This window comes from Eumetopias jubatus, unplaced genomic scaffold (genome assembly GCF_037043125.1).
Source record: "Eumetopias jubatus isolate StellerSeaLion01/CBP00866 unplaced genomic scaffold, mEumJub1_p1.0 scaffold_5, whole genome shotgun sequence".
Lineage (NCBI taxonomy): Eukaryota > Metazoa > Chordata > Mammalia > Carnivora > Otariidae > Eumetopias > Eumetopias jubatus.
The window spans coordinates 141,532,869-141,558,388 of record NW_028274811.1 but is presented as its reverse complement, the minus strand read 5'-3'; the positions used below and the strand labels follow the sequence as shown (position 1 = coordinate 141,558,388).

The following is a 25,520-nucleotide window of genomic DNA, read 5'->3' as shown; positions in this document are numbered from 1 at the left end:
TAATATAAACAAGAATCGGCCCCCAGCAGACTTTGGCATCCTTGGATTTTTATTTGTTTGTTTGGTTGTTTAAATAAATCTTTGAGTGTCTCTGTGTTCCAGGCAGACTATCAGTCTGAAAGGTCAATAGTGAATAAGATAGATGCAGGTCTTGCCCAAATTAAACTCATAACTGAATGGGGGAAACAGTCAAAAAAGAATAATTAACAATGTTATTTTCTGGGGGCACCCAGATGGCTCCGTCAGTTGAGTATCCGACTGTTGATTTTGGCTCAGGTTGTGAAAGGTTGTGGGATCGAGCCCCCATCAGGCACTGTGTTCAGCGCAGAGTCTGCCTGAGATTCTCCCTCCCTCTCTCTCTGCCCCTTCCCTCGCTCTCATGTGCTCTCCAAATAAATAAATAAATAAAATCTTTAAAAAATGTTATTTTCTGGAAAAAAGACATATTGAGTTACAGGGAAGGCTACTCTAAAGGGGATGAACTACAAAAATGGAACATTCAAGCTGAACTTGGAGGATGAGAAGGAACCAGCTCTGTGAAGAGCATTCCAGGCAGAGAAAAGTGTATGTACAAAGGCCCTGGGGCCCAAAAGCAGTATGGAACTCAGTTGCCAAGAGAACTGTTCCAGATAGTGGTGAACAGAGAGGCAGGTACTGAAAGGTTTAGCTCAAGGGGACACGGCACACCAGTGTACCATGAGGCACGGCACTCATTCTTGTTCAGATGTGGAGAATGGATTGTGATGCACAAGAATGGAAGGAGGGATTTGCTTTAATAGTTCACCCAAAAAATGATGGCCAACTTGCTCTTGAGGTAGCAGCAGTGAAGAACACAAAGTGTGGCAGGATGTGAGGTAGAACGAAAGAATTTGCTGTTGGAAAAAAAAATGGGGGAGTGTTAAGGGGAAAGCAGGAAAGATGGAGTACTCCTAGGTTTCTGATTTAAACAGTGGGTAGACAGGGGTGCTCTTGACTGAGGTGGGGAAATACCAGTGCAAATCTGAGTGAGAAGAAAGCATGGACTTAGTGGTGGACAGGTTAAGTGTGAGATGTCTGCCGGACAAACTCGGAGGTGTCAGGTAGCAGGAGGGAACCAGGTGTGTGAGTATGGATTTCAGAAAAAAAGTCGGAGCTCACGACATAAATGTGAGAACCCTCAACACGTTGAGGGCACAGTGATGGCAAACTAGCTGGACGTACTAAAATTCATGCCTTCAGTTTACATAACATGTACCCGGAACAGTGACCTACTGCAAATGCTTTTTCATCTACCCACCCTGACTGTCTCAGCCTGGTCCTATACTTTCTTTACTTGCCACAGGACCCTTGTCCACACGTTTGCCCTCCTTGATCAAGACTCCATTCTTTATTCTCTTTTACACCGGCTCTACATTACCCTGTCATCGCTCACTTCTCCACTGCAGCCCATGGATCTTCCAACCTCCTAAGCTGGTGCCTCCACCAGTTCCTTCTCAACCTTTGGACCCTTACTGATCGCTGTATACAGTGATCCACAAATTGTAGTGCGCTGGTGGTATTTGTTAAATAATGACAATATTCTTAAGTTCTATGAGTCTTTTAAGGTGAAGCTCTTTTTCCAATATCATGAGATGTCCTACCTACTTCAGTAAAAATGAGGCTCAAGTCCTACAAAAAGGAGGAGGAAGAAGAGGAAAAGGTTGGTATTGGGCATTTGTAGATCAGGTTGAACTGGTATGTGAATCAGGCATGAAATTTGTTTTCATGAGTCATCTTACCAAATTTTTCAAATAATGGTATGAATTAGAAACATTTTATCCACCATGAAGACAAGATACTAGATGATCAAGCTTCTCTATAGCATTTGAACTCCCTCTCAGCACCATGAATACCCATGGAAGTACATTATTTGACACATTATAAAGTCTTCATCTGTACTTACTGATTAATGAAATTTGTTCTATAAATATATCCAAAGGTTTTGAGAAGCATCACTGCACAATACGGCATGTGACTACTCAATTTTAAATGGTCATACCCTCATTCTTCCATGTCTGTTGTTCGTTTATCCACATCCTTACTTCCTTCTTGGGGTGGACATAGAGGTTCTGAGGTCTCATTTTTCTCCCAAATTCCCATCCCAATCTGATGAGTGTTTAAAAAAAAAAGTCAATTTACAATAATAGTTCTGTATCAACTGTAGGCGTGTTGAATTATAGATGACAGATACTCAAGTGTTGATTCCTGAAAGTAAAATCTGCTAATAATCCAGTTCAAATATTTTGCCTATTCACAGATCTGGAAAAGAACCATGTATGCAAATTATGCAAATATTTTTAATATTCTTTACTACCTGCGTAAAATGAGAATGAATTCCCCCTTGAGATATACATTTAGTATTTGAACAGGGATTTCATCTGTTAGTTAGTATTTTGCTACATTTACAAAAGCAAATATCATGATAGTTTTTCTAGACTACCCAGATAACTCTATGCACATATATCATTATAGGTATCTCTCATTTTTAATAAAGAAATTTTATAGTGTGTTTGAAAAGTCTAAAGGATAAAGATCTAATTTTTTTTAAACTAAACATATTTAGAATAAACACATTATATGCTTGTTGGTGACACCTACTCTGTGCAGGGAGATTGTTGGTGGCTCCATAGCTGTACAAAGACATCCACGATAAAAGAAGGATGACAAGGTCTTTCCATTTGTCAGGTTGAAGCCAGGAGCTTCACAAGGAATACGAAGACTCTTTGGAATTCCCAAAATTCTTTGGAGTCAGAAGAGACATAGAGTCCCAGAAGGCTGCAATGTGACAGTGGAGTCCCACAGAATGTTGTCACAAAGAACTAAGCAATCATGAGAAGGAAGGTTTGACCCATGGCTTTCTAGAGTCTTCCACATGAAAAGCTACTGACTGGATCTGTTAGAAATGATTGTCTCCTCAAAACCCCCTTTCCCAGGACAATAATGTAGTGGGATTCAAAAGGTAAACACAATCCAATTTACAGAAATAAGTTTTATTGCTCATTTGCTAGATACACTCCATGAACTATGGAAAGTGCATGTGTGACGGGTAGAATGGGTTCATCCATACACTATGAAGTGCTGTGGGCATCCAACCTTCTTTAGCGCAAATTTTTTTTTTTTTTTTTTGACCACACTCCTACCTTTGGATATTGATTTCCTCTCATACTATTTTTACCACTCTGTCTTCCCCTTCTCAAAGGGCTATCCTACACTTTTCCTGCCAATACAGAATTTCCAAATGAGAAATAAGGGTCTGCCTTGCTCTTTAAGTGCTGTGTGAAAATGTTCACCTTTCAACTACCTTCAATAAATATGTATTGAGCCCCTACTTTGAAATTTCTGCATTAGGACAAGAGTCTAAAGTACAGATTAGTGGGATGTTTTTCTGTCTGAGTTGGACCGAGTCCGGTCAATTAGTATGCCAGAAGCCACTTCACGTTTTCTCAAAGCACCTCTGGGCACTCCACTCTTCCTGGGAGATCCTGCTCTGCCCACTGTAGGAATGTACAAGTAAGTAGCCAGGAGTGGTGCCAGGGATTTCTTCCATATGTGTCTCCAGCCTTCCGCTTATCCACCCCATGTCCTTCCTCTTCTTCCAATTCCTCTTGCCTTCCCTTTTATTTTCTGTCTCACCTCTGTAACAGCATCTGTCTTCTTGCTCTGTACTACTTCATCTTGCTCTCTTCCTAAATGGGCCCACAGCCATTTTTATTTCTATCTTTACGCCAAGCTTTGAGTGTGCATTTCCTGCAAGACCTGAAATGCTTTTCTGCTTCCAGTTTCTCTCTCCATTTTAGATCTCTTTGTGCCCAGGGGTTGGGCTAGTGTCTGATTGGGGATGGTAGGTGGCTACCCTGGTCTCTGTTGAAAAGAATAGAGACCCGACGTCTGAAGACAAGTCACAGCCACCTTGCCCTATATTGCCCACTTGCTGTGGTGGCCTCATTCCTGGAGATGAAGAAAGTCAGGCCCGTCGCCTGGTTCCCATCTCAGCTAATGGAACAGAGGTACAAACCTGCAAAATAAGAAGTTTGTTTCCAAATGAAAACCAGATGTGCCGAATCCCAGTGTAGTGCTCGGTGCACTCTCTCAGCCCTGTGTCTTAGCAGATACAGAGGGATACCCTTCCCTCTTGTGCCCTGCTCATCAACTCCCGCATTCCGTTACCTAGAAAACCGGTACTCCAAATAAACTTTCAGTTACTGGAGCTAGAAATTGCAATCTCTGGCATTCAGGGAGCTGAACTGACAGTTGCTGGTGCCAAATATCACATTGCCTGACATCTCAATGCTGAGGAATTCTCTTTGCCAGTTAATTTTTGCTTCAGGGAATGAACAATCACTTATCAGATTCCCTGACCATTTGTATAAATCTCTGAGACATTATCCTCAGAAGAGTCCATTTTCTTCCTCTCTCACATAAAGCAACCCGAGCCAGTAATCTGATGTGCTTTTGTTTTCAGTTCTGTTCTCATGAATTCTCCAAGTATGTCTTTTTCATTGGGGTTTAATTTGTTGTCCAACCAGAAGGGCACTTTAAGTAAAATCTATGAAATTTTAAAATGTCCAGGGCTTATTATTGGAATATTTGAATATAGTTAAATTTACAGCAGTAAACTTACGTGTTATAGGGCATGGGGCAAGGGATCGAGGTTGGGGGTTGTCCCAGGGAACGTTTGTCACATAGTTGGTCATCGACTCAAATGACAGGTGTTCTGGAACCATACTTGTATGGCATTGGTGGGTCTCTGGACATGGTTCGTTCCTTGTTAGTGAATGTATCTGATCAAGAATGTGTTCGAAATGCCATCTCTGTTCTCGCTTTCTGTAAGATGAAGTCTCTGGGGCCACCTAAGACTTAGGCCTGCCCACAAGGAGCTTACAGTCCATTCCGGAAGTTAAGACATGATGTTGTGGTCTGAAAGTCATCATTAACATTTCACCCTCTGTGAGCTCTCCCTTCCGAACATCACCTGGTCATTGCCACCTGCTCTAAGCCCCTCCCCTTATCTCCTATCCCAGTTCTCTTATCTCCCACATGGCATCCCTGCGCTTCTACTGCTGCCCTCTTCAGCCTGTTCTCAATATTATAATCAGGGTGATCTGGTCATGTCAGTCCTTTTTTGAGTACCCCTTGGGGCCCCCTAATCCCCTCCACAGCGTAAAGCTAGTATCCTTGCAACACAGACTATACCCTACACACAGTCCAGCCACATGCACTCTCAATGACTCTCTGCTCTTAGCATTCTTGCACACCTTGCTCCATCTGTGCTCACCTCCTTGCTCGTCCTGGAGAACACGAGGAATTGCTACCTCAGGGCCTTTGCACTTACTGGTCTCTCTGCTTGGAAACCTTTTTCCCTCAGATGGTTCACTTTCTTCCATATTCAGGTTTTCACTCAGAGTGAGGTCTTCTTAGACCACATTCTCTTAAACTGGACTCGCACACACACACAAACACACTTTCTCGCTTTCCTCTTTTCTTTCCATATAGATATCGTGTGAAATTCTAATATTTTGTGTATTGTCTGTCTTTTCCCCAGTAGGAAATAAGCTCCATGAAGGCAGGGTTTTTTTTTTTTTTTTTTTTCCAATTTTCCATATCTTAGTATGTGGAACGATACCTGACACACATTAGATAACCAATAAAAAGTTATTGAATGATTATTTTATTGCTCCAAACATGAAGTGGCTTGTTAGTTTCCTAGGGCTGCTGTAACACAAATTTCTGCTGTAACAGAAATTTACTATCCCACAGTTCTGGAGGATCAAGTCTGAAATCCAGGTGTCTGCAGAACCATGCTTTTCTGAAATTCTAGAAGGGAATCCTGGCTTGCCTCTTTCAGTGTCTGGTTCTGTATTCAGTCTCTGCCCACATCATCACATGGCATTCTCTCTTCATGTGTCGGTGTCCTCACATGGTACTCTCCTTTCTGTGGGGGCCTGTGGCCTCACAGGTGGACACAAGTTACCTTGGAGCAAGGGTCCACCTTACCCTGGTGTGACCCCATCTTAATTTAATGAATTACATCTGCAACAATTTTCAAAAAAAGTCACACTCTGAGATACCGGAAGTCAAGACTTAAGTATATCTTTCTGGGGGACAGAGCTAAACCCATAAGAGCCAGTAAAGGGCTGAATTAATTAGAGATGAAGGAAATGGAGACATGGAAAGCAAATGGCTGGCATGAGATTTGAAGGAAGAGCACACAGGGATCCCCATAACAGGTGCCTCTGGAGTGTGAGGAGATAGAAGCTGGGGATGGAAAAGCATCTCAATCCCAGCATGGGTAGATGGGAAGGTTGGAAGCCATGTCCACGTCCCCTAGTGATGCTAGCATCCTAGGTCCAGTCTTCTCCTCCGTAAGCTGCCCCACATCCCAGAGGCAGCCAAAGTCTAGGGCAGGTTATGTGTCTCCTGGAACTCTTACCAAGACACAAGTGAATCAAAGACTGTCTTTGTGCTTTCAAGAAACAGATTGTTGAAGAGCTAGTGGAAAGTGGGGGAGGAGGTGAGTGCTAATTTTCATCATGTCAAATAACAAATTGGTTGCACATTTTAAATTCTCCCACTTTCTTCACATCACCAAGAATTCCTCTTGAAACTTTCATTTATACTTCATGTTCTTATGAGAAATACTATGTATATCGTCACATAACCTGTGACCCATCTAACTCGTAAGATTTGCTCCTACCTATAGATCCCCCCTGCTGCATCCCGGCACATGTTTCTTTTTATGCTTTTCCTTTAGCCCTTATCAAGTACAGCCATTACTTACAGGCTTTTCTGCCATCTTCCTTCCTAGGTCCAGCTTGTGCATCTTCAAATGCAAGTTAACCCCTAACCTTTTGGTGGCATTCATTATTTCCTACCCTGCCTTTTTAGGTGTACATGAATGAAGTTTTTGTCTCTTCTAAATTAGGATGCTAAACATGCCAAGAGTATGATTCTTTTGTTAACACTTTTCAGGAAACTGTAGATATAAATTTTGATTTATTTTTTGTTGTTCTGAACAAAAAATGTGAAGTTTCAAATGTAAGAACATGATATCCCTCAGTTGTTTCTGAGATAGCAATACACGACAATGAAAAGGAGTTAAGATTCAGAGAAGGGTTTGAGAAAGAAGAATTAAGAAATGTAGAGAAAGTTTGGTGGACATTTAAAAGTCTGTGTTATAGTATACTTGGCCATCTTTGGTTTTGTTTTTTAAGCATCTATGCTCTTTTTTTTTTGGAAAATAAATTATTTTACATATGTGGTAGAACAAATAATGTCCCCCCAAAGATAGCCCCATCCTAATTCCTGGAACCTATGAATATAGTAGATTACATGGGAAAAGGGACTTTGCAGATATGATTAAGCTAAGGATTTTGAGATAGGGAGATTATTCTGGATTATCTGGCTTCGTCCAATGTAGTAACAAGGGCTCTTACTAAGAGAGAGGAAGGAGGGTCAGACTCTGCAAAGGAGATGTAATGACAAAAAAAACCCAGCAAAACAAAGGCATCATGACAACAGAGAGAGATTGAATTGCTGGCATTGACCATGGAGGATGGGGCCACAAGCCAAAGGATGCGGGTGGCTTCTGGAAGCTAGAAAAAAGCAAGGAAACGAAATCTTCCCTGGAGCCTCTAGACGGAATGCAGACCTACTGACACCTTGATTTTAGAACTTATGACCTTCAAAACTGTAAGATAATAAATTTCTGTTGTTTTAAGTTAATTAATTTATGGTAATTTATTACAATGGCAATAGGAAACTAACACACATATTTTAAGGGAGAGAAAATAAGGCCCTGACAATTAAAAGCAGAGACTAGGGCTTGGCAATCTTTTCTGTAAAGGACCAGATAGTAAATATTTTAGGCTGCGTGGGCCATATGGTCTCTGTCACGACTACTCAATTCTGTCATGTAGCATGAAAGTAGCCAGAGGCAATATGTAAATAAATGGATATGGCTGTGTTCCAATAAAACTTTATTTACAAAAATAAGCAATAGCCTAGATTTGGCCCATGGGCTGTAGCTTGCAGATACATGGTATAAACCTATGTCTCATCATTATTTATTCTTTTAATTTATATTTCATCATATTCTGGAATTTATTCCTATTTAAGTGTGCCACATGACCCACTGAACTAACTATAGAACAGACATCGATGGTCCGTAGTTTGTTCTCCCACCAGTAACATTAAGATGTTTAATCTGTAAAAATCAAGCTTATTAAGACTGTATAGTTATCTCTAATTCCTCAGTATTTGCCCATTGGAAAAGTTGTGTTTTGGCAGTGTAAATAGTAGTGCTAAATTACTCTGGCTTGATTTGCACAAGTGAGAAGATCATACTGTATTTTCACGGAGCAGCCAGCATTTCTAATGCTGAGAATATGCACATCTCATAAAAATGTATTTCATCAAGCACTGTCTACAGAGGATTAAACGAAACTGTAAAACCATGTTTTTGTGTACAGCTTTCAAGATTGCTAATGCTCTTTTGTTTATCATTTCTCCATGGGACATCTCTCTTGAGGCAAATGTTCTCTCAGCAGAGAACTGTACAGACGGGGTGATTTTTAGCCAAAGAAATTGCTGCATACAGGGACTCTCATTAGGCTCATGTCATACATGAGTTCTTTGTGCTTGTGTGAACCTGACCCCAAACATCTGTGTATATGTGGCAAGTTAAAACAGCCTGCTAATACCTGGCTTGCCAGATGCGGTTTTGTCCTCATCATGTTTATATTAGGATTATGTGACATTGACCCCCTTTCTGTGGCTGTTGGCTTCCTTATCCCTTCCTCCTTGCCTGTCATGCTGACTCCAGCCTGACCAGCTTAGATCCAATCCTGCCCACTCCCAGGTCAGTCCTGAATCACTATTACTTCCTCTACAACTTCTCCTAACATCCTTCTGGTCTGTATGTTGGTTAGTTCATTAATGTCACATGAAGTTTTACTGTTCACATGGTTTTTGCATTCATCCTGTGAAATTATAGATGCTCATATTCAGAAACTAGCATATAATTTGTTTACAGTTCATAATGCTTAAGTATATTTACTAAATATTTTCTGGCTTATTTAATGGCTAGATTCTGTTCATTTGAGCCTTCTTTGGATTTTTATTTAAAAACTTTATTTTTTTAAGAATATTTTTAGGTTTACCACATTGAGGCAGGTGTAGAGATTTCCCATATCCCTCCCACCCCCACACATTTATAGGCCTCCCCTCCCCCCATTGTCAACATCACTCACCAGAATGGTACATTTTTTACCTGGGATGAACCTACATTGAACCCAAAGCTCATAGTTTACTTTAGGGTTCCCTTTGGGTATTGTATATTTTATGGGTTTGGACAAATTCCATCATTATAATATCATACAGAGTATTTTATTGCCCTAAACATTCTTTGTGCTCTGCCTATTCATCTCTTCCCCTCCACACACTCCTGGCAACCACTTGCCTTTTTATCATCTCTGTAGTTTTGCCTTTTCCTAAATGTCATATAGTTGGGATCATACAGCATGTAACCTTTCCAGATTGGCTTTTTTCACCTAGTAATATACACTAAAGGTTCCTCCATGTCTTGTCATGGCTTGATAGCTCATTTCTCAAAGCACTGAATAATTATTCCATTGTCTGATGTACCACAGTTTGTTCATTCACTTACTGAAGGACATCTTGGTTGCTTCAGAGTTTGGGCAATCATGGATAAAGCTGGTATGAATACCTGTATGCAGATTTTTGTGTAGGCATAAGCTTTAAATTCCCTTGGGGAAATACCAAAGAGCACTGGATCATATGGTAAAATTATGTTTAGTTTTTTAAGAAACTACCAAAATAACTATACCATTTTGCATTCCTACTACAAGTATATGAGAGTTCCTGTTGCTCCACAATCCTTGTCAGCTTTTGGTGTTGTCAGTTTATTGGATTTTGGCCATTATAATAGGTGTGTACTACAATCTCACTGTTGTTTTAATTTGTATTTCCCTGATGACAAAAGCTTTCATGAGTGTTTTTACCGTCTATATATCTTCTTCAGTGACGTGTCTGTTAAGGTCTTTGGTCTATTTTTTGAATGGGCTGTTTTCCTATTACTGAGTTTTAAAGAATTCTTTGTATATTTTGGATAACAATCCTTTGTCAGGTGCACCTTTTGCAAATATTTCTGAGTCTTTATCTTGTTTTGTCATTCTCTTGATATTGCCTTTCACAGAGGAGAAAATTTTAATCTAAACAAACAAAGTTCAACTTATTATTTCTTTCAGGGATTAGGACTTTGGGGTTGTATCTAAAAAGGCCCTGACATACCCAAGGTCAAGCAGACTCCCCACTGAGCATGGAGCCAGACTCGGGGCTTGATCCCATGACCCTGAGATGATGACCTGAGCTGAAAGCAAGAGGCAGATGCTCAACTGACTGAACCACCCAGGTTCCCCTGTGTTTTACATTTAGATTCACGATCCATGTTGAGTTAATTTCTGTGAAAGATGTTAAGTTCTGTGTCTAGATTCTTTTTTTTTTTTTTAATGTGGATATCAGTTGTTCTAGCACTGTCTGTTGAAGAGACTATCTTTATTCATTGTATTATTGCCTGTATTCCTTTGGCCAAGATCAGTTGACTGTATTTATGGGGATCTATTTCTAGGCTCTGTATTCTGTTCCATTGATCTATTTGTCTATCCTTTCACCCATACCACCCTGTATTGATTACTATAGCTTTATATTAAGTCTTGAAGTCAGTAAGTGTCATTGTTCTAACTTTGTTGTTCTACTTTATTATTATATTGGCTGTTCTGGATCTTTTGCCTCTTTGTATAAACTTTAGAGTGAGTTTGTTGATATCCTAAAATAACTTCCCGGGTTTTGATTGTGATTGCATTGAGTCTATAGATCAAGTAGAGAAGAACTGACGTCTTGGCAATATTGAGTCTTTTCCATCTGTGAACACAGAATATCTCTCCATTTATTTATTTCTTCTTTGGTTTCATTCATCAGAGTTCTGTAGTTTTCCTTACACAGATCTTGTACATATTTAGTTAGACTTATTCTTAAGTATTTCATTTTTGGGGGGGTGCTAATGTAAATGACATTATATTTTTTAAATTTGTTTTTATTTTTATTTTTTTATTATGTTAGTCACCATACAGTACATCATTAGTTTTTGATGTAGTTTTCCATGATTCATTGTTTGGGTATAACATCCAATGCTCCATGCAATATGTGCCCTCCTTAATACCCATCACCAGGCTAACCCATTCCCCCACCCCCCTCCCCTCTAAAACCCTCCAAGAAACAAACTGAGGGCATTGCATCTTTTATTTCAAATTCCATTTCTTCATTGTTGGTATATAGGAAAGCAGTTGACTTTTATATATTAGTTTTGTATCTTGCAACCTTACTGTTATTACTTATTTATTATAGGAGATACCTATATTTGGTATTTTCTTTCTTCTTCCCCCCAGATTTTTACTTAAATTCCAGCTAGTTAGAGTGCAATACTAGTTTCAGGTGTAGAATTTAGTGACTCATCACTTACATAAAACACCCGTGCTCCTCACAACAAGCTTTCCTTAATACCCATTACCTATTTAACCCATCCCCTACCCACCTCCCCTCCAGTAACCATCAATTTGTTGTCTATAGTTAAGAGTCTGGTTTTTTCTTTCCCCTATGTTCATTTGTTTTGTTTCTTAACTTACACATATGAGTGAAATCATATGGCATTTGTCTTTCTTTCTTTGACTTATCTAGCTTAGCATTATGCTCTCTAGCTCCATCAACATCATTGCAAGTGGCAAGATTTCATTCTTTTTTATGGCTGAGTAATATTCCATTATATATAGTATGTGTGTGTGTGTGCGTGTATATACATATATACACACACATAACATCTTATTTATCCATTCATCAGTCAATGGATATATGGGCTGTTTCCATAATTTGGCTATAGTTGATAATGCTGCCATAAACTTTGGGGCACATGTGTCCCTTTGGATCAGTATTTTTTATCCTTTGGGTAAATATCTAGTAGTGCAGTTGCTGGATTGTAGGGTAGTTATGTTTTAAATTTTTGAGGAACCTCCATACTCTTTCCCAGAGTGGCTGCCCCATTTTGCGTTCTCGCTAACAGTGTAAGAGGGTTTCCCTTTCTCCACATCCTTGCCAACACCTGTTGTTTCCTGTGCTGTTAATTTTTGCCATTCTGACTGGTGTGAGGTGATATCTCATTGTAATTTTGATTTGTATTTCCCTGATGATGAGTGATATTGAGCATCTTTTCATGTGTCTGTTGGCCATCTGGATGTCTTCTTTGGAAAAAGGTCTATTCGTGTCTTCTGTCCATTTTTTGGTTTTTTTTTTTATTTTATTGATTTATTTGACAGAGAGAGACACAGCGAGAGAGGGAACACAAGCAGAGGGAGGTGGGAGAGGGAGAGGGAGAAGCAGGCCTCCCACTGAGCAGGGAGCCTGTTGCGGGGCTTGATCCTAGGATACCGGGATCATGACCTGAGCCGTAGTCAGACGCTTAATGACTGAGCCACCCAGGTGCCCCTTCTGTCCATTTTTTAACTGGATATTTGTTTTTCGGGTGTTCAGTTTTATAAATTCTTTTTGTTTAAGCTAAATGCCCAGTGTGGAGCCCGACGTGTGGCTTGAACTCACAACCCTGAGATCAAGACCTAAGCTGAGATCAGGAGTTAGACACTTAACCAATTGAGCCACCAGGCATCTCATAAATTCTTTATATAGTTTGGATACTAACCCTTTATCAGATATGTCATTTGCAAATATCTCCTCCCCCCCCAAAATAGGTTGCCTTTTAGTTTTGTGCTTGTTTTCTTTGCTGTGCAGAAGTTTTTTATTTTGATGAAGTCCCAATAGTTTATTTTTGCTTTTGTTTCCAGAAAACTTTGGATTTTCTGTGTAAACAATCATGTTATCTGTGAACAAAGACACTTTTAAGTCTTCTTTCCCTATATATGTCTTTTATTTCCTTTTCTTGACCTTATTGCATTAGCAACATCCAGTGTGATGTTGAAAAGGAATGGTGAGAGGGACATTCTTGCTTTGTATTTGATCTTAATGGGAAAGCTTTGAGTTTCATACTATTAAGTATGATGTTAGCTATAGGGATTTTGTGGATAGTCCTTATCAAGTTGAGAAAGTTGCCCTCTATTCCTAATTTACTGAGCATTTTTATCACAAATAGGTATTAGATTTTGTCAAATCCTTTTTCTGTATCTACTGACATGATCATATGAATTTTTTTTTTTTTAGTCTGTTGATGTGATGGATTACATTAATTGAATTTTGAATGTTGAACCAGTCATGCATACCTGGGATAAATCCCACTTGGTTATGGTGTGTACTTCTTTTTATACTCTTTTCAGTTCAGTTTGCTAATATTCTGTTGAGGATGTTTTACATCTGTGTTCATGAGATGTATTAGTCTGTAGTTTCTTTTTCTTCTTATATCTTTGTCTAGTTTTGATATTAGGGTAATAAAATGAGTTAGGAAATATTCCCTCTGCTTCTATCCTCTGAAAGAGATTGTAGAATTGGTAAAATTTCTTCCTTAAATGTTTGGTAGAAGTCACTACAGAATTCATCTGGGCCTGGCACTTTTGGTTTTAGAAGATAATTAATAATTAATTCAATTTATTTAATAGATACAGGCCTATTCAGATCATCTGTTTCTTCTTGTGAGAGTTTTGGTAGATTGTGTCTTTCAAGGAAAGGGTCCATTTCATCTAGGTTATCAAATTTGTGGGCATAGTTGTTCATAATATTCTCTTATTATGCTTGTGATCTGTACTGATGTCCCCCTTTTCCTTTCTAATATTAGTAATTTGTGTCCTCTTTTTTCTTAGTTACCTTGGCTAGAGGCTTATCAATTCCATTGATCTTTTGGAAGAACCAGTTTTTGATTTTGTTGATTTTCTCTGTTGATTTCCTGTTTTCAATTTCATTTTCAATTTCTGCTCTAATGCTTATTATTTCTTTTTTTTTTCTGTTTACTTTGGATTTATTTTATTTTATTTTATTTTTCTCCTTACTCTGAATTTAATTTGTTCTTCTTTTTATAATTTTCTTAAGGTAGAAATTTAAATTATTGATTTTTGTTCATCTTTTCTGATCTATGCATTCAATACTATAAATTTCCCTCTAAGCATTGCCACAGATTTTGATAAGTTGTGTTTTTATTTTCATTTAGTTAAAAGTATTTTTTAGTTTACCTTGAGAGTTCTTCTTTCATCCATGTATTATGTAGAAGTATGCTGCTTAATCTCCACATACTTTGGGATTTTCCAGTTATTTTTTCTTTTATTGATTTCCAGTTTAAATCTCTTAACGATCTGAGAGCAGACATTTTATATTTCTATTCTTTTACAGTTGTCAGTGTGTGTTTTATGGCCCAGAATATGATCTACCTTGGTGAATGTTTCATGTGTGCTTGAGAAAAATAGATATTCTGTTGCTGTTGGATGAAGTAGCCTATAGATATCAGTTATATCTGGTTGATTGTTGGTGTTCAAGTATGTCCTTACTGACTTCCTGCCTACTGGATTTGCCCACTTCTGAGAAAACTCTTTGGATTTTAGTATAGGTGTATGACAATATATTGAGAAATATGCTAGTGGTTTACAACAGAATCCTTACTTTCATTTTACCATTTAAGTTACAGCAAGTGTTCACCCCCTCCCTTAATATTTTCTCTTTTTTTAATTTAAAAAAATTTTCCCTCCCTCAATATTTTTAGAGAAAGCAATCTACTCTCATTTCCAGATTTGCTTAGTGGGTATCATTTATGTTTAAAAAATCATATTTGATAATAATATTTAATTAATGTCTTGGAAGCAAAGTATAATTAGGCTGTATGCCTGAACCTTTTTGGTTTTGGCTTGACTTCACCTAAGCTATTCCAGATGATTAAGCATTTTTATTATCTTCAAACACTTAAATAGAAGGCAAGTCTTGAGTCTCCTGACATGGATTGATTCTAGTTTAAATAAATCTGCCATTCTACATATTGGCCAGGCCTCCATGAATATACCACTTGGTATGGAGAGCTGTGTTTAGCAGTGCATTTCTGACTTCTTTCCAGTTCTCAGGAATACCTCCTCCTTGTATTCCGATGTCTCATAGGTGTCATGACTGTGTGGTAGGCCTGGTTTGACAGTGTATACTTCCATCCACTCAGCAGATGTAAAAAGTAGAATTCCCCTGGGACTCCATCATAAAATATTCTAAGGACGTTTAGAATAAGTGCTGAGCACCTAAACCATTCCTCTTTTTAATTGTCTCTGCACCCGCTCCACTGAAAAATTATGATTTAGTGGATCTTCTGATGTCTAAAGGTATTGCAGGCTAGTGGTCAGGACATTAGAATAATAAGAAATAGCTAAAAGTGCTTGCTTGCCCCTTTGTAGTCATACTGTTTGGATGAGTGAGAAAAGATGAGTGAAAAGTTGAGATCAACTAATTACATAAAAATAGACACAAGACATTGCTCCTCAACATCACCTCTGATGTACACCTGCCAAAAATGTGTGTTACCTGGAACTAAGTGTGGGAAAACAGATGGATCCAAATGGAGACACATTATGCAAAGTAAATGGCCATGGGCTCTTGCAAAATGCCAGTGTCTTTAAAGTCAAAGAGCCCGAGGAAACGTTCCAGAGTAAAGAATCCCTGATTGGATCCTAAATTCAAAAATAAGATTTCTCAGTTTTACAGGGCGTTACTGCATCAGTGGAAAAAATTAAATTAAATTTAATTTAATTTAAAAAAATTTAAATACAGAGTGCATGTTAAGAGGATCAAATTATTGTTAAATTTTCTGTGTGTGGAGAATTATATTGAAGTGATGGGGGTTAATATCCTTCATGGAAGGTACATGGTGAAGTATTTTAGGGTGTCAGAGTAAAAGATTTGCCACTAACTCCCAAGTAATTGAGAATAAGGGAATGTGGACGTGTGTATACCTGTGCATACACATACCTATGAATGCACATACACTCATCTGTACACATATATAGGCAAATGCAAACATAAATGAGAGAAAGAATGTAGCAAATGTTAACAATTAGTAAATCTTGGTACAAGGGTGTTTGTTATCCTACTCTTCCAATTTTTCCATAGGTTTGACATTTTTCAAAATAAAATGTCAGGGAGAAAAAGACAAATCCTAGTGTCTTTTCCCCTGGCTTTGGTTTGGATATTAGTTAAGGTTCACATAAACCAAAGTGGAAAATCCCCAAGCTACTAAAAGAAATAATCTGTTCTAATCCTTTACAATATTTGGATATTTGGGCAATTATAAACAAAGGCAGTCGAAGGCTAGCTAAACAAATACGTCTTCATATATATTTGACCCTGTAAGGGATGCCTGTTAAAGATACAAACAAATAAAATAACACAGCCAGGCATCCAGGCATGGTGATAATCACAAGTTTTTGATTTGGAAATGTTTCCCGGTTTGAGAGTTATTGCTTTCAGCTGTAATAATAACGGGCTTTTCCACTAAGGGAAAAATACATAGTGTTTAAAATAAATATCATCAGTACAATTTTGCAGTATTGAGGAAACATGAATGACCTTTTTTTCTTTTTCTTTAAACATGATAATCACTTGAAGTTCTCCTGAATGTATGTTGGGGGAAACAGAATTCTGATGGACTAAAGGTGAAAAAAAGACTGGTTACAAAAGGGCTTGCCCATCATTTTAAACAAAGCTAAACTGTTTCTATTTGTCGCCTTCACCCAAGGATAAGCCCAGATTTTTGTCCAAGCATGTTGGCTATGCTTTTTCATGAAACCTGGATTTTTCCTGTTGAATGCAATTCAGAATGGAATTATAAGCTCAGGGGACATCATTACTTACATCCTAGGAATCGACTCAAAGCAGTGTTGTTCTGAGCATTGCAGCTGTCTTTATAGTTATCCTGAGACCAGTTTTAAAAGGATCCACACATTGCTCCAAGGAACAGCAAAAGGTTTGAAGACGTCTTCTTGATGTGATTTCGCACTCTTTTTTTTTCCTTATGGAAAAGTAGTAACAAGTTGGGACCTCTCTCAATCTGACATGATAACTCTTTCACCAAGAAGGTTAAATAATTATTCAGTTATCACACTAAATTATATTTCTGGTTTTTTTTCTTTTTTTCTTTAATAGCCAAAATACCAAGAACTATAGTGAATACCATTTATCGAGTAGCCATGATGTTTCTGACATCATGCTAGGTGAACTACCTACAATTATCAGATACAAACACCACAAGAGCTCTGTCGCTACTATTGTCTTACTTTACAGAGAAGGAAAATTTTATAGCTAAATTAATAGGTGGTGCTTGGTCTGATAATAAAGGCTTGCTTTTACCACTACAGTATACTGCTTCCGCCAATGAAGGGCATTCATTTTTCTTTATTCCATCCTCCATTTCAGAATGTGATGGATAGCATACAGAAGCACAGTCAAGTAGATTGAAACAAATCCTTTTCAGGTGGCAGTTTTATTACTTTTCTCTACCAGCTGGACCATTAGGTATTTTATGAGTGTGTTTATTTTTCTAGAGTCTTAACAAGGACGGGCATTTATTTGTCAATTAAAATCTATACCACCAACTAAAGGAAGTATCAGACATTGTGCAGGAATCATTCATGTCAAGGTAATTTGCCTTGATTTAGACCAATGATCATGGAAGAATTCAGCCGAATTCTTAAGGACTCTCCTTGGAAGGGAGAGAAAACAACAGGGGGAGTTTCCAAAGCAAGAAGGCTACTCAACTGATGTCCATTCACTGACTCAAAAGGACTTGGCAGGTGGGAAGTTGAGTGCATATTCAACATCTAGTAGCTACTGCTTCTTATTTGTTCAACAAACATGATCATCAGATCTGTGCCAGGCACTGGAGTCATTCAGAGGCTACAGTTGCCTGCAAGTCTAAATTCCTAATCTCTATTGAATTGCGATGCAAAGTAGGATGTTAGCAATAAACGATAATACCAATACTAAACCAGTCACTTATTAGTAATCATGACCATTAGCATTATCTTTAAAATATAGTAATAAACCATTTTGGGTGCACCCAGGACATTTTCCTCATAGTGTTTTTTGAAATCTTTTTCTGAAAACAGTCACGAATCAGGTGGAAGATAACCAATTAGAAACTTCCATGTTGTAAACATTAAGCTTTGATTATATTTACCTTGGATGACTGAGTAAATTGCTTCACTTTTCTCCATGCTTAAAATGGTATTATATAGCCACATTGTGCTTGATTACATGATTCATTTCTATGGTGAACCCTTGGAAACATGCATATAGGTTGTACACATTGGGAAACCATGTAATAATTCATTAAAACTTAATATGTTTTAAATTGTAAGCCTGATTTTGCATTTATACCTAGCTAATTTTATTTTGCTGAAATGTGTTGATCAACGATTATTTTTTCTAATATGACGCATCATTATGAACATTAAGCCAACAGCTTTGACAATAATGTCATCAGCTACCATCTGTTTTCATCTGTTTTCTTTCAAACTGGTTTATTGGAAGGAGTATAATATAGAATCACACAATGATTATAACAGGTTAATATGAGTTTTTTCACTTAAATTGGTAGGTACCCCTGCTTCTCTGAAAAAAGAATCTGGGAGGAAAAGGCCAAAATTGTAAGACCTCCCATGATAGGCGCAGAGAATGAGCTTGTTCTGGAACGCACTGGGTGTTTTTACAGTGCAAATTATTTGTTAAAGGCAACAATGAGTCAAGTGAGAAATTTGACTGAAAGTAATACTTTCCAAAGGTAGTATTTTTTTTTCTTCTTCTACTAAATTATGTTCATGGTGCAACTTCCTCTGTAGAAAAGATACCTGTTTTTAATTCTTGAGTATTTTACTTTTAAAACCCTCCTATCTTGAATTCAAAATTACGTATTTGCTTTTATGTTAGAATATTTATGACAGTTGTAATTGTTTGATAGTGGTTTATGTAATGCTCCTTCACACACATCTTTGAAGCTCCATATTTTATTTTATTATAGGGACTAGGTGAATTTTCATTTTCTGCTTATAGACTTTATCTTGGATTTTCAAGGAATTGTTTTTCATTGTGAAATCTATGATATCAAACAACACAATCTCCTTGTAAATTCCTTTAGGCGTGTGATTTCAAGAGACTTGTGAATATGTAAAGTGATTTAAAAAAAAAAAAAGTTCCAAGCTTGTGGATTTAGTTATAAGATGTGTAGGTAAGATCACTCACAAAATCTACAAAAAACTCTGCCTAAAATCATAGCAAACAAAGATAAAAAATACAGGAAGAATTATTCATCATAGGTCCTACTGTGTTATTTGCAACTCAAATAAGATTATTTATATTCTCTGTCTTCTCCCCCTTTTCCCTTCGCCTTTCTGCTCTCTCTGTGTACTGCTTTCAGTTCTTCCATTTATTCCCATGATAAGACAAAAAAATTCCCCAACTTCAAAAAAGACAGAGGAAGTCTTTTTTGACTCTCAGATCCTTCCAACTGTCCATTTCTCAGCTCTTCTTAACAGTTAAACTTCTCAAAATATTTTCTTTCCATATTGCTTTCATTTCCTCACCTCCCATTTTTTGTATCAGTTTTTTTAGTTAGCATTGCACTGATATTTTCCCAGGATATTTCAGCCAGATAAGGATACTTTTTAGGTAGAAATGCATTATGCACTATTTTTTGGCTAGCTAGATCATTATGAACTTATTGATAGTGGCTTTTTTTTTTCGCTATTATCAAAATTACAGGTATTGCCTAAGAATGTACATGATTGTGCACTTAGCATATTTCTATTTTCTTTTTAAGAAATATTTTATTATTGGGGCACCTGGGTGGCTCAGTCGTTAAGCATCTGCCTTTGGCTCAGGTTGTGATCCTAGGGTCCTGGGATCTAGCCCCATGTCGGGGTCCCTGCTCCGCGGGAAGCCTGCTTCTTCCTCTCTTGCTCCCCCTGCTTGTGTTCCCTCTCTCGCTGTCTCTCTCTCTGTCAAATAAATAAATAAAATCTTAAAAAAAAAGAAATATTTTATTATTAAAAAAGGATTATTTTATTATAAAATATTTTAATACCTCCAATAGCAGGCTTATAGAGCCCATAGTAACAGTACAGATGGAAGCCTACTTGCCATTTGATAAATATTTAACAGATAGGTGTTGTGCTAATGATGAAGTAAGTCCTGCAACCTGGATAATTATATCTTTGTAAAACCTGGAAGGCCAGGTTTGAATTTAGAGTTCTAGGATCCTTGGTGTCTTGTTCATGCTCATACCACCATCCCCCTCCTTGTTCTATACTAACAGGAAATTTACACATGTACACTTGGACATCAAAGCCTACATACTCAGGATCAGCCCTAACCTTCTCAAATGGTTCCCCTTAGCTATCCGTCAAGCTTAGGGGTGCATATAGTAATAGCACAGTCTGCTGCTGAGAGATGCGACCCAGGGAATAGAATGACACAGTCTCTGCTGCAATTGGACTAGGGTCATTTGGGCAGGGGCTGTCTTATCTGAGTGTGGGCTAGAACAAGGATCTGGTATCAGGTGGGTACATTCCTTGGGTGGCTGATTTATTGCACTAGGAAGATTTCATTGAAATAGTCATACCAGCATTGTTAAAAAAAAAATCTGGAAACAACCCAGTTATTGTTTAACAGGAGACTGGATAGTTTGTGTGACATAACGGAATACTATAAAGCAGTGAAAATATGCATGGGTGTATTATAAATATTTTATGCAATATTCTTTATAGTCATATTTATGTAACCAGTTGACTATGACAGACTGCTTTAACTGATATTTTATCTGTAGCCAACATATGGTTGCAATTGGTGAATGAGTGTAGTACAGAATAAGGGATGATATTCCTGTTTATGTTAACAGGTTATACAAAAGTGAAACAATAAGATGTGTTGAAAATTCACCATTTGTCAGCGACATTAATGACTTCTTTGTTAAATCAGATAATAACATTTGAGTACTGGAAAAATCTTTTCTTAATTTTTTTGTACTACTCACAGTGTGATGACCATAGACCTAATACACTTTTAAGTTTAATCTGCATTTTTAACAATTTTTCCATTATGCTCCTGTGTCTGGACAATAAAAAAATAACAAATCAAGCTCTGATTTCTAACATGGAACGTTTCCTTGGTATAAATACTTCCCAAATTGCCAGTGTCAAGCTATTACCAGGGCATTGCTGAACACAGAGCTAAGAAAACACATGCAGTAGTCCACATTACTCAGTGTTTCCACCATACAGATCAAAAGACATACAGAACATGCAATTTAACAAACTGCAGTAAAAATAAAGAAGTGATGATTTTTGAGTATTTATTTTGTTATTAATATGATTTACTTAATTTTAAGTTCATGCAGTTTACTTGTTAATAATGGCCATATTAACAAATAGCTTGTAAAGTTTTTTAAAATTTCACAGTGGGCTATTGTCAGCTGGTTCAAACTAGATCCAGTGCAGTGTTGCCCAACACCACTGACTAATTGATTAGTCTGTGTGGAAAGTTTCTGGGTTTGCTAGTCCATTCTGTTGTCCTATTTACTTATTTCTACTCCCATACAACCCTATTAATTAATTCAGTTTTAAAATTCAACTCGAGGGGTGCCCGGATAGCTCAGTCAGTTAAGCAGCCGACTCTTGATTTCGGCTCAGGTCATGATCTCAGGGTTGTGGGATCGAGCCCCATGTCGGGCTCTGAGCTCAGCACCGAGTCTGCTCAAGATTCTTTCTCTCCCTCTCCCTCTGCCCCTCCCCCTGCTGTCACATTTCCTCTCTTTCTCTCTCTAAAATAAATAAATTAAAAAAATAAATTCAACTTGATATCTGGAAGAGCAATCCTTTCACAGTTCTTTTTTTTTTTTTCTGGAATCTCTTTCCTATTCTCATAAAGGGATATCTTGAGACTTCCGTCTTCACTGTACATTGTATAATTATTTTCTGAATTTCACAAACAATGTCTTGGAACTTTGGATGAAATCCCACTGAATAATAGGTCAGTTTGATGAGAACAGATATCTGTATGATCCTGAGTTTTCTTAGGCATTAATACTGTATTGTTCTCCTTTTTAAGTCTCTTTCACATTTTTAATATAATCTTAAAATGTTTAAAACTTCTTTTTTAGATTTATTCCTAAATATTTTACATTTTTCGTTGTAGGTGTAAAGAGTTTTTTATCTTCCTTTTTTTTCTCTTAAGTCACCTTCTTTGAGATGTAATTTACATCAGTGGATGCACAAACTTTGTATGTATGGTTTGATAAATTTTGACAAGTGTGTACATTCATGTCACCACCTCCACAATCAGGATGTAAAACAGTCTTGTCATCCCAGGAAGTCCTTAGGGCCCCATTTCAGTCAAATCCTCACTCCCTTCCAAATCCCAGGAAGTCACTGATTGACTTTTTGTCACTGCAGATTAGTTTTGCCTGTTCTGGACATTCATATAAATGGAATTATACAGTATGTACATTTTTGCATCTGGCTCTTTTTGCCAAGCAGAATATTCTTCTCCAAATACTTTATTTATAAACTTGCTGGTATGTGGCAATGAAATTTATGTTTTGTGAATATTGATGTTATGTACAACCCAATAATTCATTTGGGACTATTTTAGTTTTTTAATGTGAATAATAATAGAATCTGGAGATAATGACATTTTGATTTTTTTTCCTTTCCAACCCTTATACCCTTTATTTATTTTTCTTGTCTTATTATGCTAACCAGAACATTCAGTGCTAAATTGAAGTTGTAACAGTAGTCATCATCATGTTTCTCTTATTTTCCACAAGAATGCTTCTCTATATTGCACCATTAAATTTAATAATTGCAGTAGGTGTTATGTAAACAGATTTTGTTAGGCTAAGGAAATTTCTTTCCATTTCCAGTTTGCTAACATTTTTAAAAGTCATTAATGTGTATTGGATTTTATTAACTACTTTTTACTATAGCTATTGATAATCTTTTTTTTTCCCTTAATGTCCTATTTACATATATATTCATGAGTGAGATTGGCTTCAAAGACCAAGGTTTGGCAAACTTTTTCTGAAAGAGTCCGTTGATAAATATTTTCAGCTTGCAGGCCATACAGTCCATCACAACTTCTCAGCTTTTCTATTATAGTGTAAGAGCAACCATAGATAATATGTAAGCAAATATTTATGTCTGTGTTTCAGTAAAGCTTTATATGAAAATAAAGGCAGCCAGGAGTGCCTGGGTGGCTCAGTTGGTTAAGTGTCTGACTCTTGATTTCAGCTCAGGTCATGATCTCAGGGTCATGAGATTGAGCCCTGGGTTGGGCTCCGCACTGGGTGTGGAGTCTGCTTTAAGACTCTCTCTCTTCTTGCCGTTTGCAACAACATGGATGGAACTGGAGGGTGTTATGCCGATTGAAATAAGTCAATCAGAGAAAGACATGTATCATATGACCTCACTGATACGAGGAATTCTTAATCTCAGGAAACAAACTGAGGGTTGCTGGAGTGGTGGGGGTTGGGAGGGATGGGGTGGCTGGGTGATAGACATTGGGGAGGGTATGTGCTATGGTGAGTGCTGTGAATTGTGCAGGACTGCTGAATCACAGATCTGTACCTCTGAAACAAATAATGCAGTATCTGTTAAGAAAAAGAAAAAGAAGATAGCAGGAGGGGAAGAATGAAGGGGAATAAGTCGGAGGGGGAGATGAACTGTGAGAGACGATGGACTCTGAAAAACAAACTGGGGGTTCTAGAGGGGAGGGGGGTGGGGGGATGGGTTAGCCTGGTGATGGGTATTAAAGAGGGCACGTTCTGCTTGGAGCACTGGGTGTTATGCACAAACAATGAATCATGGAACACTACATCAAAAACTAATGATGTAATGTATGGTGATTAACATAACAATAAAAAATTAAAAAAAAAGACTCTCTCTCTTCTCTCCCTCTGCCCCTTCCCCTCACTTGCCCACACTATCTCTTTCTCTCAAAAAATTTTAAAAAAAAGGAAAAAAGACAGCCTGTAGATTATATTTTGCTGGCTCCTTTCAGTAAAACAGATTTAAATACCTTTATGACACTACAATGATTTATATAGTCTATGTCTTCTTGAATCAGTTTTGTTAAGTTACATTTTCTAATATTTTCTCCATTTCATCTAAGTTTTAAAGTTGATTTTACAGCTGTGTTATTGGTAGTTCTCCTTTATTTTATTTCATCCTACTTTCTTGCAAGATGTTTTAATTTGAGACTTGTCTCTTTTCTTGATCAGTCTTAGAATTTTTTTAACAAAACTTTAAGCACAGCCAAGGAGGTGGTGACATCATGTTTGTCATCCATTTAACCCACAAATAATTTGACTTATCTACAGATGGTAGATCACTCCTCCATATGGTTCATCCATCTCTGTTCTATGTTGCATCCTCTCTTAAACTACATGCTCAAATAAAGTGGTCATCTTTCATATAAAGTGGTCATCTTTCATATGTCATCTTCATTCGGTGGTGTAGGATATTGGTTCCTTTTTAATGGATACTGAAAGGAAGCACTCTTTGAACACTTAGTGTATGCCAAGCACTCTACTGCATGTTTCACGTATATCATCTCACTTAGTCTTCCTTTTTTTATTTAAATTGCAGTTAGTTAACATACAGTGTAATATTAGTTTCAGGTGTACACTTCAGTGATTCAGCACTTCATACAACACTTGGTGCTCTTCAGAACAAGTGCCCTCCTTAATCCCCGTCACGGATTTCACCATCCCCCACCCACCAGTTTGTTCTCTGTAGTTAAGAGCCTATGCCTTGGTTTTCCTCTCAATTTTTCCCCCTTATGATAGTTTGTTTTGTTTCCTAAATTCCGTATATGTCATCTCAGTCTTCCAATTGTTTTACTAAGTTTTATCATTACCTCCGTCTTTTCAGAAAAAGAAAGTGGGGCTTGGAGAAATTAATAGCCAGAAAAGTAATGGTGGACCAGGATTCTAAACTCAGGCCGTGTGATTCCAGAGTTTTGCCCTTAACCTCAGGAAAAGTTGTCTGCTGCTTTTCCTCTAATTCTGTGCTCAAAAAACTAAACTTTTAATGCATAACTTAGTGTCCAAAGAGGATATGGCCATTATGAAGAAAGCCTAGACCAATTATGTCCTACAATTTAAGTTTAAAGTGGGATTCTAGTTTGTAATTAATTTTCTTGTGAGATTGATTCTTGCCTAAAACACTAGGATTGTATTTTTGATTGTTACTAAGCGAAGGTCAGATCATGAACAATTGTTCCATTTCTGTGTAATATTTTCTTTTTTTTCTGTATAATATTTTCCAATTTTCAAAGGCTTTTTACAAAAATCTCATGTTATCCTTACAGTGTCTTTGAAAAGTGATAATTATTTTTTTCTGTTTCAGAATTAAGTACATTGAGGCTGAGAGATTTAAGTAATTAGGTCAAAATTGAAAATTTCTGAGTGTGAAGCTCAG

The 25,520-nt window shown here is 37.4% G+C and overlaps 1 protein-coding gene across 1 annotated transcript in view; it reads left to right on the top strand.

Annotated features, from left to right (window-relative positions):
• Positions 1-25,520, top strand: part of FBXL7 (F-box and leucine rich repeat protein 7) — a 275,070-nt gene that overhangs the window by 74,288 nt on the left and 175,262 nt on the right. The gene's annotated exons all lie outside the window — the stretch shown is intronic.